The sequence below is a fragment of the Phyllobates terribilis genome, unplaced genomic scaffold (assembly GCF_046119375.1).
Source record: "Phyllobates terribilis strain yellow unplaced genomic scaffold, ASM4611937v1 Scaffold_1__5_contigs__length_1240528914, whole genome shotgun sequence".
Taxonomy (NCBI): domain Eukaryota; kingdom Metazoa; phylum Chordata; class Amphibia; order Anura; family Dendrobatidae; genus Phyllobates; species Phyllobates terribilis.
The window spans coordinates 726,353,621-726,372,933 of NW_027362761.1; the positions used below are offsets into that span (position 1 = coordinate 726,353,621).

Genomic DNA, 19,313 nt, shown 5'->3' on the forward strand with positions numbered 1-19,313 from the left:
GTTACAGAAAATTGCAGAGACATGCCCGATAATCCGAGGGTCTGAACAAAATTATCAATGCAAGTCAATGGGTCCGTGAAAAATTTGGGCTGCACTCAGATGACATTCGAGTGTGGTACAATTTTTACAGACTGATGGAATGGAGAAGGTGGAGAAACTTTTTTTTTCTCCACGTACAAAAAAAATGGATGACACTTGGATCATATTCTGATCAAAGTCTGATCAGAATAATTTGTCCGTTCTTCTCATATGTGGAAAACTCGGGTGTGTGAATGAGGCCTCAGAGTGTGAGTGTCTGCCACAGGTTGTCGCTCTTCTCCTGCATTTGCAATTCATTTCTCAAGCTATTTTCGTCTTGAAACATATTTTCACTTTCACTTTCTCGCACAGTGAAGCTCGGTTATGGTGAAGAAAACTTTTAATATTTTGAAGGAAATCAAATCCCTGGACTCCATGGCAAGCTTTCAGTCACTGCCAAGTACCCGGTAGTCACGATGAAGGAGTGATGACTTCTATAGAATACTCTAAGACAGGACACTCATCAACACAACTGGTATGTACATTTCCTTTGTGGCTACAGCGTGTCACATGTAGTGCAGAAGATTAAGGCCAGTGTTTTGTACATTGTACATCAGACATGAAGCAGAGCCTGCTTGAATAAGATGAATTCTTCTTATTATTATTGGCGTATGTCCCTAATGAATTTGGCACATATTTCAGCTGCCATGTTGCCACTCCCTTTACCCCAAGCTCTGTCAATTTGTCAAAAAGCTGGTAAAGTTGTTGAATAAAACATTTGCAACTTTTGCTGTTTTTTTACGAGTACATGTGGTTTTACACCCGTTTTCTGGCAAAAAAAAATTGTTTTATGAATTGAGCTGTCTTTTATTCAGATGAGAACACTACACGTATGTAGAAGGCCACATTCGGAAGTATATGATTTTTTCCCATACGTAAAAACACATTCATCAGCGTTTTGGTTCTGATTTTCATCAGTGTTTGGTCAGTGTCAGTTTTTACCATCAGAGTTTTAGCAGATAGATAGATACATACATAAATATAAATATGTTAGTGAATATAAATATGTTAGTGAGATATATATTCAGTGCTTTGCTTGTGTTGCTTACTGTACATGTCATTTATTATTATATTAAAGATTTTTGGAAAAAAAATGTCGTGGGGTCTCCCTAAATTTTAATAACCAGCAGAGGGAAAGCAGATAGCTAGGGGCAGATGGTTATAAATTTAATACATTTATTATTTTAATGCTAAAATACATGTACAGTAAACTACACAGTCAGTGTACTAATTATATATGTCACTGACATATTTCTAACTATCTATTCTATGTATATATCTATTCTCTCTATTTTATAATGTCAGGTCCCGCTGTGATTTTACTTTACGTGGCTGATGAATTATCGGGTTTCAAGGAGACCGGTGCTGAAAAATCGGACGGCACCTGCATGGTCTGAGTGCTGTGCGATTTTTTTCTCGCACCCATTGACTTGCATTGGCGAGTCTCATCTGAGATGCGCGGCAAAATACACCATGCTGCGATTTTTTTCTCAGTCCGATTTCAGCTGAGAAAAAAAATCGCAGATGAACTGTAACCTATTTTTTATTGGATTGCACTCGTCCTTTTTTCTCGCAGATGAGTATGAGCTCTAACTTAGAGTTAAACACACAAGGCCTTATTCAGACTAAGGCCGGAATCACATTAGCGCATAGCATTGGATGCGAGAGCGTTGGATGAGATATGCTAATGACACTTGGCTCCTGCTCTGCTGCGAGCGTGAGCTGAGCGTCAGTGTGCTTGCTCCGATCCTCTCGCATGCGAGAATCCTAGCACAGGTGCGGAGGAGACAGAGAAAGTAATTTCTCCATCTCCTCCTTTGTCTGTTTACGGGTATATCGGACTGCGCTGGGATGACATCCGAGTGCAGTCCGATGTTTCACACGCACCCATAGACTTGTATGGGTGCGAGTGAGCTGAGCTGAGCTGAGCTGCCAATCGCAGCATGCTGCTATTGTTTCTTCATGCCGAATTGCCATGAGAAAATAATCGCAGATCTGCACTGCCCCGTAGTATAACATTGGGCCGAGTGTTATCCGATAAAACATCAGGGAACACTCGGCCATGTTATACACTCTTGTGAGCAAGGCCTTAGGCTGGGGTCACACGAGCATATAAAAAAAACATTGGTACCATTCTCATCCAGTTGAGTGGGACAATTTTTTTGTGCAGTCCGTATGCAATCCGTTTTTTTTTACTCAGCAGTTTTTAATTATTTAAAGGACCATTTACAGGTTTCCATCTTACAAAATTGCAATGTATCAGTAAAAATCTGATGCGACACTAATGGTACATATGGCATTCTATTTTTTTTTTCTCCCACTGTACCGATGCTGCGATTCTTTACTTACGCCAAATACAGCTGAGAAAAAATACGCAGATCTGCACTGCCTCATTGAATAACATTGGTCTGAGTTAAATTATTTTTTTTGATTGGATTGCATTCGTCCGATTTATACGGTCGTGTCGGTGAGCCCTAAAGGCCTGTTGTGTATGGGAGCCTCACGACTCATTCCTGAAAAATTATGTTGGTGGTTGCCCAAAAAATGCAGTGTCATAAACGCAATAAAAACACTGTAAAAAAAACACACTCAAAAACACAATAAAAAATGCAAGTAACCTAATTTGCTTAATAGGTGCCGAAATGGTATAGAAAATCTGTAACATCAAAATGTAAGAAAGTCCTTACTGTGAGCTGGAAGGGCTGGGAAGACAATGTAGACAATTCTTCTTGGAAGCAGAGAATGAAGTTTAGGGCTCATACTCATATGCGTGAAAAACGGATGAGAGCTATCCGATAAAAAATCAGATTGCAATCAGACCAATGTTATTATATGAGGCACATCTCATTTTTTTCTCAGCTGAAATTGGATTGAGAAAAAAATTGCAGCATGCTGCGTATTGTCGCGTATCTCGGACGAGACTCGCCAATGAAAGTCAATGGGTGCATGAAAAAAATCGCATGGCACTCGGTCCATGCGAGTGCCGCCCAATTTTCATACGCCCGTCTCCTTGAAACCTTGCAATTCATCAGCCGCATACTGTAAAATCACAGCGGTACCCAACATTATAGAATAGTTAGATAGAAAGATGTCAGTGACATATATAATTAGTACAGTGACTGTGTTGCTTACTGTGCATGTCATTAATTATTAATTAAAGAATTAAAAAGAAAAATGGTGTTGGGTCCTCCGTAATTTTATTCTCTAGCAGAGGGTAAGCAGACAGCTGTGGACAGACGTTTGTAGCCTGGGAAGGGAGTAATACCCACGGAGCTTCCCAGGCTACTAATATCAAGCCGCAGCTATATACTTAACCTTTACTGGCTATTAAAATGGGGGACCCAAAAAAAGATTGATGTGGGGGTCCTCCTATTTTAACAGCCAGCAAAGGCTGGGCAGACATCTAGGGGATGATATTAATAGCCTAGGAAGGGGCCATGAATATTGGCCCCCTCTCGGACTACAAACATCAGCTCTCAGCCATCCCAGAAATGGCACATCCATAAGATGCGCCTATTCTTGCACTTAGCCTCCATTCTGCCCACTGCCCTGTAGTGGTGGCAGTGGGGTTATAGGGCTGGGGTTGATGTCAGCTTATATTGGCAGCTGACATCAAGCCCAGGTTAGTAATGGAGAGGCGTCTATAAGACATGCCCATTACTAATCCCATAGTGAAAATTAAATAGTGAAAAACAACACCCACACCCAGAATAAAATATTCTAGATACGGAGGACCCCACGTCATTTTTTTTTTGTTAATTCTTTAATTTAGCAATAAATTACATGTACAGTAAGTAAGACAGGCATTGTACTACTTATATATGTCACTGACATCTTTCTATCTAACTATTCTATGTATAGCTATTCTCTCTATGCTATAATGTCAGGTACCGCTGTGATTTTACAGTATGCGGCTGATGTATTGTCGGGTTTCAAGGAGATGGGTGCGTGAAAATCGGACGGTACTCACCATTTTTTTCTTAAATTCTTTAATTTAGCAATAAATTACATGTACAGTAAGAAACACATGCAGAACACAGAATATATATCTCGCTCACATATTTATAACTATGTATATATATTTCTGAATTTGTGTATGTGACGCACCCCTGGGCCTGTGTCGCACAGCGTTGCGCATGCAGGAGCTTACCCGGAGCCAGATCTGTTGAGGGTTGTAGTCTCGTGGCGGTGACCCGGTCCGTGCCCAGGGAGTCAGACTAAGTGGCGTTGTATTAGCGGTAGATGTTGGACGACTACGCCACCCGTTGAATGCAGCGAAGGAGCTGCCGCTGCAGGGCAGACCGCTGAGGCCGGTGGTAGGATTGTGCAGCGTGATAGTATCACCCCCAACGGGAGGGGTATGGCCTCAGGGCAGCCGACGTGGATGATGGGGGTAGCAGGAATCACTCAGAGACGATGCGGTGTAGTTCAGGGTCTTTACTGGTGATAAAGATAGACCCTCCCGGAGTACTGGCTAGCGATCGGGGCCTGGTCAGTCCTTGAGCAGATGGGATCTCCCCTGGCCAGGCGGAGTTGTAGGCCTCCCAAACTAACGATACTCTTCTGGCTAGCTTGCTAGAGGCGGGTATAAGTAGCCCACGTCCCTGAGTGTACCGTGTGGTGCTCACCCGTATGGCCGGTGACTCGGGGCCTTCTAGTGGCGTCCGCTCCACGACGGCGGTGCTGGTCCCACGCGTGTGACCGTGCCTTCGGGTTTCTTGGCCAGAGGACCTGAAATCCCCTGCCGGGCGGTTTCTGCTGCTGGGTAAAGATTAGTCCCCACAGCCTCGGACTCCGGGTCCGGTGATAGCTTCTCAGTCAGGGCGAGCTCTGCAGCTGCCAGCCCCTGACTCCTTATAGCACTGCTCCCACAGAGCTCCTGATGTTCTTTTCCTATATCTGCTGCTCTTCTCTGTCTCTACTTCTTCTCTACACACTAACCCTGCCTCAGCCCTAGGTTTATATAGGGGAAGTTCTTCCCCTCCCAGGACTGGGCAGGAGGTGTGGCATGCATAGGATCCCTGACCAAGAGACCTCCCACCTGCTCTCAGACGTAATATCTCTATCACTGTGGCAACCAGACCCCTGGGGTGTCACATTTGTACCATATTTTTCGGACTATAAGACGCACTGGACCATAAGACGCACCTAGGTTTTAGAGGAGGAAAATAGAAAAAAAAATTTAAGCAAAAAATGTGGTCATGATGCACTGTTAAGGGGGAGCGAGTCTGCTGCTGACACTGGTATAGGGGTAATGTCCCCCAATTCTGATAATATCCTGGTAGATGTGGCCCTCATCCCCATCCTGGTATGCATGACACCCCTCCATCCTGATATGCATGGCACCCCTCCATCCTGGTATGCATGGCACCCCTCATCTTTATCCTGGTATGCATGGCACCCCTCATCCCTATCCTAGTATGCATGGCACCCTTCATCACTATCCTGATATGCATGGGACAGCAATCCCCATCCTGGTATGCATGGCACCCCTCATCCCTATCCTGGTATGCATGGCACCCCTCATCCCTATCCTGGTATGCATGGCACCCCTCATCCCTATCCTGGTATGCATGGCACCCCTCATCCCTATCCTGGTAAGCATGGCATCCCTATCCTGGTATGCATGGCACCCCACATCCTTATCCTGATATGCATGGCACCCCTCATCCCTATCCTGGTATGCATGGTACAGCAATCCCCATCCTGGTATGCATGGCACCCCTCATCCCTATTCTGGTATGCATGGCCCCCTCATCCTTATACTGGTATGCATGGCCCCCTCATCCTTATCCTGGTATGCATGGTCCCCTCATCCTTATCCTGGTATGCATGGCCCCCTCATCCTTATCCTGGTATGTATGATCCCCCTCATCCTTATCCTGGTATGTATGGCTCCTCAACCTTATTCTGGTATGTATGGCCCCCTCATCCTTATCCTGGTATGTATGGCCCCCTCATCCTTATCCTGGTATGTATGGTCCCCCTAAACCTTATCCTAGTATGCATGGTCCCCCTAATCCCCATCACGCTGCATATAAAAAAAATAAACACTCCTAAACACTCCTACTCACCTCTCTTCTTTCTCCTCCAGCGCTGTGTCCTGTCTGCCCACACTGATCTCGCCATGTGAGCTGCGCGGCTCACAAGGAGAGATCAGCTGCCGGAAATCACTGCTCCCCACGCCGGGACTGTGTGCGCGGGGAGCAGTGACTTCATGCTCCTTAATAGCCGTCACACAGCGTAGCCGCAGTGCGGCTCCTGCTGCTGCCGGGCGATCGCATGTGCCCGCTATTAAAGGGCATGAATATTTACCCCCTCACCATGCCCATGGGCGTGGAGAGGGATGACTATTCATGCCCTTTAATAGCGATCGCCCGGCAGTAGCAGGAGCCGCGCTGCGGATACCCTGTGTGCCGCTATTAAGGAGCATGAATATTCAGTGCTCCCCACGCCCATCAGTGAATATTCATTTTCTTTAGCAGCGGGGACAGTGCAGGCTGCAGCAGGCGGCTGCTGCCTCCTGTGCCCCACTCCACTGCTGCAACCGCTCCCCCCACACTCCACACAGTGTATATATATATATATATATATATATATATATCCCCCCCAACATTCAGACTATAAGACGCACCCCCCCATTTTCCTCCAAAATTTTGGAGGAAAAATTACGTCTTATAGTCCAAAACATACGGTATGTATCTATCTGTATATATCTGTCATATTATCTATCATATTCATATATATATATATATATATAGTGGTGGCCAAAAATATTGGCACCCCTGCAATTCTGTCAGATAATACTCAGTTTCTTCCTGAAAATGATTGCAATCACAAATTCTTTGGTATTATTATCTTCATTTAATTTGCTTGCAAGGAAAAAACACAAAAGAGAATGAAGCAAAAATCAAATCATTGATCATTTCACACAAAACTCCAAAAATGGGCCAGACAATAGTATTGGCACCCTCAGCCTAATACTTGGTTGCACAACCTTTAGCTAAAATAACTGCGAACAACCGCTTCCGGTAACCATCAATGAGTTTCTTACAATGCTCTGCTGGAATTGTAGACCATTCTTCTTTGGCAAACTGCTCCAGGTCCCTGATATTTGAAGGGTGCCTTCTCCAAACTGCCATTTTAAGATCTCTCCACAGGTGTTCTATGGGATTCAGGTCTGGACTCATTGCTGGCCATCTTAGAAGTCTCCAGTGCTTACTCTCAAACCATTTTATAGTGCTTTTGGAAGTGTGTTTTGGGTCATTGTCCTGCTGGAAGATCCATGACCTCTGAGGGAGACCCAGCTTTCTCACACTGGGCGCTACATTATGCTGCAAAATTTGGTGGTAGTCTTCAGACTTCATAATGCCATGCACACGGTCAAGCAGTCCAGTGCCAGAGGCAGCAAAGCAACCACAAAACATCAGGGAACCTCCGCCATGTTGGACTGTAGGGACCGTGTTCTTTTCTTTGAATGCCTCTTTTTTTTTCCTGTGCACTCTATGTTGATGCTTTTTGCCAAAAAGTTCTACTTTTGTCTCATCTGACCAGAGAACATTCTTCCAAAACGTTTTAGGCTTTCTCAGGTAAGTTTTGGCAAACTCCAGCCTGTTTTTTTTATGTCTCGGGGTAAGAAGTGGGGTCTTCCTGGGTATCCTACCACACCGTTCCTTTTCATTCAGACGCCGACGGATAGTACAGGTTGACACTGTTGTACCCTCGGACTGCAGGGCAGCTTGAACTTGTTTGGATGTTAATATGACAAGTAGTAATTCGCGCTTGGGAGGGATACAGACACAGAGAGAGGTGTTGGAAGTAAAAAATGGGTCTTTATTAGGATATCAAGGCATAAAATATAAATAAAAAATATATATAGAGAATATATAAGGAGGGGGGGTTTACGAGTAAGGGCTTAAAAATGGATAAAAATAGGGGGTCTAGAATCTAAAAAGCACACACAAGGGTGTGTATAGCGTAGCAGTGGTCCTGAGGAAGCAATATTGCTGGGTTCAAATAGATCCTCTGTGTAGCTCAGAGTAGGAGGACCTGTAGGGAGAAGGAGTGGGTGGTTAGGATATTTGAAGAAGTGGTCATGGGGGGATTTTTGAGGTGGTGTGAATGCAATATTACCTGATCAGATGGGTAGAGATGATCGGGTGGGTCGTCTCAGGCGGTCCTCAGGTAAATACCTATGGTTAGTGTATCATATATCATGAGAAGCTGGTATGATACAGTATTATGGTACAATGTAGAGGCCTTAGTACCTGTGTATGGGGTCGTGCTCCTGGGTCCAATTGGTCGATCAAGAAGTAGGGATGCGACCTATTGGGGGGTTAGTTAAACTACTCAATGGTTTGGTTCCAATGAAGGTGGTACCTATGAAGGATAGCAGGTGGATAGGCGAGACCAGTGAGAGGGTGGTGGGTTGGGTATACTGGTCTGAAATAGGGGGGAGATGGAGGTTACCTTACTTCCGTCGTGCTCAGGTATGTTGAGGTTTGGTTGTAAGTGGCCCAGAAGAGTCTGGTATTAAAATTGCCGTAGGGTTCCACAGGTAGTATTTAATGCATTAGTGTTCACCTGTAAATGGGAGTACAGTATTAAGAATTGGGCAGAGATGAGGCTCAGGAGGAATAAGTGGTTGTTGATTACCTGGGTCGCTTGGTATTTGGTGTTATCCTAATGTATTCCTGATGAAATAGTAGTGAGCTGGTGGTGGCTTAAAGCCTCTGGTCCAGTATGTCCAGTGGGGCACGGAAGTGGATGGTACCGTCTTAGAGAAGTCGCCCCTGGTAGAGGTAGGTAGTTCTGGGGGGAGGTCAAGGAATATAGTTAATTGTCAGAGGGAGACGGTGTGACGTACAGTATACTCACAGTTAGGTGGCCTTACGTGGGTGTTGTGGCGATCGGTCGTCCAGGGTGTACCGCTGTCTGGTGAGGCGGGCAGGGGTTTCCTGGATCCGGAGCGAGAGCGGAGTCCCGGCCGGTGACTACCGCTTCCCGCGTCTTCCGGATATAGATACAAGTGTGCTCCCTGCAGAGAGCGCTTGAGGACCTGGGTCACGTGATGCCACGTGACGCTCAGGATACGGTGGCTGTAGTGGGGCAGTCTCCAACGCGTTTCGAAAGACTCGGCTTTCTTCTTCAGGGATAGTCCCACACAGCGCTATGGCACCTTTATATAGTCTGATGGGGGCGTGGTCCTATAGGTGCCTGTCAATCATGAGTGCGTCTGTCAGTCAGTAAATGCAAATAATTCGATTTCGCTGTTGAGTCCTCTGGGTTTGAGGGTGTTTAATTGAAAAATCCATTTACTTTCTGTTCTAGACATAGTTTTGATAAAATCACCCGATCTCCAATGTTTCGGCACAATTTGGATCCCTGTGATCTGGGTCCCATTGGGGCATCCTTTATGTTTCTCCATATAGTGTTTGGATAGTGGGTGTCCGATATATTTGTTTTTTATATTTCTTAGATGTTCATTAATTCTGACGTTCATAGGTCGTTTCGTTCTCCCCACATACATTTTTTTGCATGGGCATAGTATACTATATATCACCCCTGTAGTGGTATATGTGATAAAGTCCTCAATGGGGTATGTCTCAGGTCCGTGACTGACAGTACCTTGTTTGGGTATTTTTAATGTTTTGCACATTTTACATTTTTTGCACGGAAAAAAACCTTTAATTTTTTGTTGAAAGGGGGTGCGTGGTTGGTTGGGTTGTTGGCAATTGCTTATAGTTGGGGCTATGATGTTTCCTAGGTTCCGTGCTCTTTTGTATATGAATTTTGGTTTGTCAGTAAGTAGTTCTCCGATTATTTTATCATCCCTAAGTATGTGCCAGTGTTTAGTGACAATTTTACTGAACAGGTGAGTATTGGAGCAGTATGGTGTGATTATTGGAATATTTAACTGGTGTTTCACCGATTTTTCATATAGGGTTTTTTTATTATTATTGTCATTAGGTATCCCCAAGAGGTTTTCTCGTGGTATTTTGGCTACCAAATTTACCGTTTCTTTCAGGAATTTTGCGTTATATCCTTTTTCAATTAACTTCTTAGTTAGTTGGTCGGCCTCTTCTTCAAAGTCTGGACCCTTAGAACAGTTCCTATGTAGTCGTATAAATTGGCTACGGTGAACATTGAGTAGCCAATTTGGAAGGTGGCAGCTGTCCAGTGGTATGTATCCGTTAGTATCTGTTGGTTTACAGTATGTGCGGGTGCGGATATGGTTATCCTCAATATAAATTTTTTTTTTAGGTCCAGAAAGTTCACCGTTTGGGTGCTGGTAGTTGATGTAAAATGTAGGAAGTAGTCATTAGTATTTATATTTAATAAAAATTGGTCAAGGGAGGGTTGGTCACCTGACCATATGAAGAGTATGTCATCTATGAAGCGCCGCCATAGGACCAGGCCCGCGTGTAGGACTCCACCTGGGTGTATGGCTGTGGCTTCCCACTCACCTACATAAAGGTTAGCGTAGCTAGGCGCGAACCTGGTTCCCATGGCGGTGCCCCACTGCTGGGAGTAGTAGTTCCCCTGATAAACAAAGTAGTTATGGGTGAGGATGAAGGCCATACATTCCGTGATGAATAGACTTTGTTCGGTTGACATTTTCTCTAGTAGAAAACGGTGGGAGGCCTCGCATCCCTTTTTGTGCTGGATGTTAGTGTATAGCGAGGTGATATCTAATGTTCCTAAGATATAGTTTTTTTGCCATGAGATTTGATTTAATATTTGGATAGTATGTTTGCTGTCCTTAAGGTGGGATGGTAATAGGGGCACCAGGTCCTGGAGGTGGTGATCCACTAGTCTAGAGAGGTTCGCAGTAAGGCATTGTATTCCTGAGATGATAGGTCTCCCTGGTGGGTTTTTTTGGTCCTTATGAATTTTTGGTAGGTGGTAAAAAGCAGCTAATCTTGGATGTGGAATATTGACATACTCATACTCGTCCTTCGTAAGGAAACCTGCCTCCAGTCCTTTATTCGTTAGAGTTTTCAATTCCTGTAGGTAGGTGTTGGTTGGGTCGTGGGGAATGATTTGGTATGTCTGTGGGTCACTCAGGAGTCTTAGTGACTCTCTGTGGTAGTATTCATAGTCTAGGATGACCAGGCCACCTCCCTTGTCTGCTGGGCGAATGACTATGTCATTGTTTTGTTGTAAATTTTTCATGGCGGTTAGTTCAGGTATAGTGAGATTTTTCTTGTATCTAGCACACTTCTTATCATTAAGTTGACGGATGTCGTCAATAACATTTTTTTCAAAAGTATTGAGGGCCTCTGAATATTCTTGGATGGGGTGAAAGTGTGATTTGTTTTTTAGAAGGGTGTGTAAGGTATCAGGCGGGGTGATTGGTGGATTATTTATTGTCGCTGGTCTGGTTTCCCCTTCTTTTTTGATGTAATACTTTTTTAGGGCCAGCTGTCTCATGAATTTCTTTACCCCTATGAATGCCTGAAATTTGTTTAATTTGGATGAAGGGGCGTACTTAAGGCCTTTGGCTAGTAGGGTGGTCTCGCTCTGTGTTAGGGTATGTTGACTAAGATTGAATATGGATTGTGTATTGGTTATTTCTTTTGATTTGTTCTTTTTCTTTTGGATGAGTTTCCCTCCCCGACAGCCTCTTTGGCGTTTTTTCGGGTGGCCTTCTGAAAAAAAATTAGAGTTACTCATACGCTTCCTTACTAGGGGGTATGAAGTAGTGGTTTCAGGTGGGGTGAGTATGGGTCGAGAGGGGAAGGGAGTGGGGGATTTACTGGCAGGTGGAGGGGGATATGTTCTGGGTGAAAGGGGGGTCGGTGGGTTTCCGGCTGCTTCCTGAGTATCCCTTAGTGGTAGAAACCTGTTTTGGGTTATGACTGGGGATTGTGGTCCCTGTTGTAAAGGGTTTGGGTTACTAGTAGTTATTCCACAATTGAGGTCACAGATAGGAGAGGATTCGATGTCAGGGGTGGGGTGGATTGAAATGTCTTCTAAAGAAGTAGTGGGACTGCCCACCACCTCATCAAGGATTTCAAAGAAGTTGCGTTGTGGGCTCTCGCAACGTTGGTCGGGTAGCGGTACAGCGTCTCTCCCGAATTTGGTCCTTTTTCTTTGCACTATTTCTAATTCTTTCTGATTAATTCTACTTTTTATATTATTTGTGAGGCCCACAATATCAGGGTGGTTCTGGTGGGGTTTAATTTCATTAAATAGTGAGTTTATTTTGTTTTTGTTTGCTAGGAGTGTTCTTTTTCTCTTATTGATAATGAAGCGCATTGCTTGTTTAGAAAACTCTTTGAACATGTCGTTCCATTCTTCTAAGGTATTTGGGTCCCCAATGTCCCCTGATAAAGCTTTTGTAACTACTAGGCCCGGGGGAACAATGTTAAAGGCCAAGTAGTGTTCGAGAGTGGCGACCTCCCAAAGGTCCCTCATCTCTTTCAGTAGTAGTTGTTCCAGTATTTTCAATGATTCCCTGGTAGCTTTTATTGTTTCTGGGTCAGTATTGGAGGATTTTTTTTGGGTACTATGAAAGAATTGCTGGATATTCTCTATACGTTCTTTCCTGTCATACCAGAGGTCTCCCATGGTGTAAGGAGTAGATTCCCAGTCGGTGGGGGGAAGGGAGCACAGGGAGGTGTATGACAAGCCTAGCAGCCTCTTATGTGGTTGTATGTTAGTCGAGGTTCTGTATCCACCATCCGCACAATCTTGCGTTGAAATCTCTCGTCAATTTTTCTTTTCCGTCCACATCTAGGGAGGTTAGCCATAGTGCCATGGGCTTTAAACTTCTTGATGACACTGCGCACGGAAGACACAGGAACATTCAGGTCTTTGGAGATGGGCTTGTAGCCTTGAGATTGCTCATGCTTCCTCACAATTTGGTTTCTCAAGTCCTCAGACAGTTCTTTGGTCTTCTTTCTTTTCTCCATGCTCAATGTGGTACACACAAGGACACAGGACAGAGGTTGAGTCAACTTTAATCCATGTTAACTGGCTGCAAGTGTGATTTAGTTATTGCCAACACCTGTTAGGTGCCACAGGTAAGTTACAGGTGCTGTTAATTACACGAATTAGAGAAGCATCACATGATTTTTCAAACAGTGCCAATACTTTTGTCCACCCCCTTTTTTAGGTTTGGTGTGGAATTGTATCCAATTTGGCTTTAGGACAATTCTTTTTGTGTTTTTTTCATTGAAGACAAATTAAATGAAGATAATATACCAAAGAATTTGTGATTGCAATCATTTTCAGGAAGAAACTGAGTATTATCTGACAGAATTGCAGGGTGCCAATACTTTTGGCCACCACTGTATCCTGAGCTCTACACTGAGAGCTTACACTGGGGTTTCCGTGTAAATCTCTGAAATCCGTGATTCAGACAGAACCCCTGACAGAAGATTCCCTATAATGAGGCAGATGGAGTCACTTTGGACATGGTCCAGCCTATGATCCGGCGGTATCCGTCTTTTTAGGTGTGTTTAAAAGTGCAGTAGGGGGTCCAAGTGCTCACTATGCATCTAGATAGGTGCCTTGGGGGGTCTAGTTTCCAAAATGGGGTCACTTGTGGGGGAGCTCCAATGTTTGGGCACACAGGAACTCTCCAAATGCAACATGGTATCCGCTAACAAATTGAATGGAAAATCGGCTCAAATTGTTAGCGGACACCATGTTGCGTTTGGAGAGCCCCTGTGTGCCCAAACATTGGAGCTCCCCCACAAGTGACCCCATTTTGGAAACTAGACCCCCCAAGGCACCTATCTAGATGCATAGTGAGCACTTGGAACCCCCAGGTGCTTCACAAATTGATTTGTAAAAATGAAAAAGTGAAAAAAAAACACTTTTTCATTTTTATGAATCAATTTGTGAAGCACCTGGGGGTTCCAAGTGCCCACTATGCATCTAGATAGGTGCCTTGGGGGGTCTAGTTTCCAAAATGGGGTCACTTGTGGGGGAGCTCCAATGTTTGGGCACACAGGGACTCTCCAAATGCAACATGATATCCGCTAACAAATTGTTGGCTCACATTGTTAGCGGACACCATGCTGCGTTTGGAGAGCCCGTGATGTGCCTAAACAGTGGAGCTCCCCCACAAGTGACCCCATTTTGGAAACTATACCCCCAAAGATTTTATTAAGGTGTATAGTGAACATTTTGAACCCAGAGGTACGACACAAAATTTGTTTACATTAGGTCATCATATTGAATAAGTTGTCATTAGTCTTGAGCGCAAGTGCTCGCTACTTGAGTTTGCATCGGGTACTCAGGTATGCACCATGTACAGCGTGTGCTCGAGTGACATGCTCGAGTCCCTGCTCCGCATGTTTCACGGTTATTAGACACCCAAAAAAAACATGCGGGGATCGCTCGTGCATGGCAGGCAATCCCCGTAAAGTTTTTTTGGCCGCGAAGCATATGGGGCAGAGACTCGAGTATGTCACTCAAATACCCACGATACTCAATGCATACCAGAGCACCCGATGCAAACTCAAGTAGCGAGCACTTGCGCTCAACACTAGTCGCCATATCGTCATCTTTTTTTCTTACTTTTGAAAAAAATCACAACCCCATCACAACCCTAACCCCAACCCCAGCCCTAACCCTAACACAACCCTAACCGTAGCACAACCCTAACCCTAGCACAACCCTAACCCTAGCACAACCCTAACCCTAGCACAACCCTAGCCCCAAACCCAGCCCTAACCCTAGCCCAATCCTAACCCAAGAGTTTATTTTTTACGCCGTTCCTTGTGTGGTATAAGTGATTAGACGACTTTATTCTTCGGGTCGGTGTGATTACAGCAATACCAGAATCATATGGGGTTTTTATGACTGACAGCTGTCACACACTAAAAGACACATTTTTTGTAAAATCTAGTTTTTGCATCGCCATATTTTGAGAGCAATAATTTTTCCAGATTTTGGCAGACAGTCATGTGACGGCTCGTTTTTTGCGGGATGACTTGACGTTGTTATTGGTGCCATTTTCAGGCACGTGACATTTTTTGATCGCTTTCTATTCCGATTTTTGGGAGGCAGAATAAACAAAAACCAACAATTCAGGAATTGTTTTTTTGTTTTTTTTTATTCTGTTCCGCGTGTGGTAAAATTGATAAGGCAGCTTTATTCTTCGGGTCAGTACGTTTACAGCGGTACCACATTTATATAGTTTTTCTATGTTTTGCACTTTTACATAATAAAAGCAATTTTATAGAAAAAAATATTTTTTAGCATTGCTTTATTCTGAGAGCTATATCTTTTTTATTTTTCGTATGATGGAGCTGTATGGTGGCTTGTTTTTTTGCGGGACGAGATGACGCTTTCAGCGGTACCATTTTTATTTATATTTGTCTTTTTGATCGCGTGTTATTCCATTTTTTGTTTGGCGGTATGGTGATAAAGCATTGTTTTTTGCTTCGTTTTTTTTTTTTTTTTACCGTGTTCACTGAAGGGGTTAACTAGTGGGACAGTTTTATAGGTCAGGTTGTTCCGGACGCGGCGATACCAAATATGTGTACTTTTATTGTTTTTTTTTTATAATAATATTTATTGATGGGTACATTATATTTTTATTTTTGGTGGATTATTTTTTTTATTTTTTTTTTATATTTTTGCAATTTTTTTTTTTTTTTTTTCACTTTATGGAAGTTTATATTGTTTATTACTTTGTCCCACTCTGGGACTTTCACTTTTTTTTCTCTGATCGCCTGCATGGCACAGGAATGCAGCACCATCCCTGTGCCATGCAGGCTGTCAGCGCCGGACAGGGAGAAGATTGTTTGGAGATGCACTGCGCATGTCCAAACAATCTTCCTGCTGTCTGGTGACCCGGATGTTGTCATGACGACATCGGGTCGTCATGGCAACACCCGGGAAGCCTTTGCAGACAGCGCTGGAAGCCTGAAGAGGAGGTGAGTATCTGCGATCACCTCCCCTTGCCCCCGCAATGCTGCGATCGACTTCGATCGACTTCGATCGCAGCATCGCGGGGGTTAATGTGCTGGGAGCGGTGCAGGACCGCTCCCTGCACATAGTATCGGGTGTCAGCTGTGACAATCAGCTGACACCCGGCGGCGATCGCTCCCGCACAGCCTGTGTCCGCACACGATCGCGATGACGTACTAATACGGGTCTGGCTCTTAAGTCCCAGGGCACAGACGCGTATTAGTACGTCAGATGTTATTAAGGGGTTAAAGAACGTGTCTGCTGTAATTCAAATAAAGTGTTTACTCTGTGTCTGTGTGTTTATTTAACTCTTTACTTTAATTAAGTTTGGTCATGAAAAGGTCTGATTGACACCTTGTCATCACCAAACAAAAGAGCTGGGTGTCAGCTAGTCCCATTCTCCCAATCTTCATTAGCATTTCTATTCATGTAATTTATGCAGCTGCCATGACCTGTTATTTTTAGCCTGGGAAGGTGCCATTAGGCAAACATTTTCCCTAGCCATAATTAACATCTCACAGCTGTTTCGTTAACCGCTATGTCTCCCCGATCAGCATTCAGCAGCGCTTAGGAAGCAGCATATTTTTGTTGCATCCAAAACACAGTGTTCTAATACCTCACTTTGGTACATGTGACTCCACTGCATATAATGACACTTCAATCTGTCAAAATCTGCAGCGGAGACTAGCGTGTCCGCTACAGAAATTGACATGCTGCAGGTGAGTTTGGGTACGTGGCCACGGTCAGGAGCCGCTGCAGGTTTGACGCTGCGTGTTTATACAGCGTCAAACCCGAGAATGCCAAGAGTGTGCAAAGCAGTCATCAAAGCAAAATGTGGCTAGATTGAAGAACCTAGAATATAAGACATATTTTCAGCTGTTTCACACTTTTTTGTTAAGTATATAATTCCACATGTGTTAATTCATAGTTTTGATGCCTTCAGTGTGAATGTACAATTTTCATAGTCATGAAAATACAGAAAAATCTTTAAATGAGAAGGTGTGTCCAAACTTTTGGTCTGTACTGTAGCTCTCTGGTTTAAGGGCATAAAAATTAAAAGTTTGAAAACTGATAAATTTTCTAAATGTTCGACAAATTTCCGATTTTTTCCACAAATAAGTGCAAGTCATATCGAAGAAATTTTACCACGGTCATGAAGTACAATATGTCACGAAAAAACAATCTCAGAATCAGTGGGATCTGTTGAAGCGTTCCAGAGTAATTACCTCATAAAGTGACAGTGGTCAGAATTGTAAAATTTGGCCTGGTCAAGAAGGTGAAAACAGGCTTGTGGGGTGAAGGAGTTAAAACCAAGCTTTGCACTACTATAATTGATATTTTCTTAACCCATTCATGCAAATGTTTTAGTAGTATAACGGAGGTGTGTAAACTTTTGACACTGTTTAATTTTGACTGCCACATGAGCTACACTTTTACTAAACTATAGGTTCATGCAGATGTCTGTGCAACACTGTCTGTGCATGGACCGCAATGCATGGACTGGCTGTGGTTGCCCTGGTACGAGTATGACAGCTTTATACACTGCTCAAAAAAATAAAGGGAACACTTAAACAACAGAATATAACTCCAAGTAAATCAAACTTCTATGAAATCAAACTGTCCACTTAGGAAGCAACACTGATTGACAATCAATTTCACATGCTGTTGTGCAAATGGAATAGACAATAGATGGAAATTATTGGCAATTATCAAGACACCCTCAGTAAAGGAGTGGTTCTGCAGGTGGGGACCACACACCACATCTCAGTACCAATGCTTTCTGGCTGATGTTTTGGTCACTTTTGAATGCTGGTTGTGCTTTCACACTCGTAGCATGAGACGGACTCTACAACCCACAGAAGTTGCTCAGGTAGTGCAGCTCATCCAGGATGGCACATCAATGCGAGATGTGGCAAGAAGGTTTGCTGTGTCTGTCAGCGTAGTGTCCAGAGGCTGGAGGCGCTACCAGGAGACAGGCCAGTACACCAGGAGGGGGTCGTAGGAGGGCAACAACCCAGCAGCAGGACCTCCGCCTTTAGGCAAGGAGGAACAGGAGGAGCACTGCCAGAGTCCTGCAAAATGACCTACAGCAGGCCACAAATGTGCATGCTCAAAAAAAATAAATGGAACACTCAAATAACACATCCTAGATCTGAATGAATGAAATATTCTCATTGAATACTTTGTTCTGTACAAAGTTGAATGTTCTGACAACAAAATCACACAAACATCATCAATGGAAATCAAATTTATTAACCAATGGAGGCCTGGATTTGGAGTCACTCCCAAAATTAAAGTGGAAAAACACACTACAGGCTGATCCAACTATGATGTAATGTCCTTAAAACAAGTCAAAATGAGGCTCAGTATTGTGTGTGGCCTCCACGTGCCTGTATGACCTCCCTACAATACCTGGGCATACTCCTGATGAGGTTGCAGATGGTCTCCTGTGGGATCTCCACGTTGGTGGATGGAGCGAGACATGATGTCCCAGATGTGCTCAATCGGATTCAGGTCTGGGGAACGGGTGGGCCAGTCCATAGCTTCAATGCCTTCATCTTGCAGGAACTGCTGACACATTCCAGCCACATGAGGTCTGGCATTGTCCTGCATTAGGAGGAACCCAGGGCCAACCGCACCAACATATGGTCTCACAAGGGGTCTGAGGATCTCATCTCAGTACCTAATGGCAGTCAGGCTACCTCTGGTGAGCACATGGAGGGCTGTGCGGCCCTCCAAAGAAATGCCACCACACACCATTACTGACCCACTGCCAAACTGGTCATGCTGAAGGATGTTGCAGGCAGCAGATCTCTCTCCACGGCATCTCCAGACGCTGTCACGTCAGTCATATGTGCTCAGTGTGAACCTGCTTTCATCTGTGAAGAACACAGGGCACCAGTGGCGACTTTGCCAATCCCGGTGTTCTGTGACAAATGCCAAGCGTCCTGCACGGTGTTGGGCTGTGAGCACAACCCCCATCTGTGGACGTGAGGCCCTCATACCACCCTCATGGAGTAGGTTTCTAACCGTTTGTGCAGACACATGCACATTTGTGGTCTGCTGGAGGTCATTTTGCAGGGCTCTGGCAGTGCTCCTCCTATTCCTCCTTGCACAAAGGTGGAGGTAGCGGTCCTGCTGCTGGGTTGTTGCCCTCCTACGGCCCCTCCACATCTCCTGGTGTACTGGCCTGTCTCCTGGTAGCGCCTCCAGCCTCTGGACACTACACTGACAGACACAGCAAACCTTCTTGCCACAGCTCGCATTGATGTGCCATCCTGGATGAGCTGCACTACCTGAGCAAC

The 19,313-nt window shown here is 44.4% G+C and overlaps 1 protein-coding gene across 2 annotated transcripts in view; it reads left to right on the forward strand.

Annotated features, from left to right (window-relative positions):
* Positions 1–340: 340 nt before the first annotated feature.
* The window catches only part of LOC141274964 (protein mono-ADP-ribosyltransferase PARP14-like), a 135,202-nt gene continuing 116,229 nt past the window's right edge, over positions 341–19,313 (forward strand). For both annotated transcript variants that reach the window (XM_073686349.1, XM_073686350.1), the window contains exon 1: positions 341–553. The gene's annotated coding sequence lies outside the window, so the exon portion shown is untranslated. The remainder of the gene's footprint in view (positions 554–19,313) is intronic.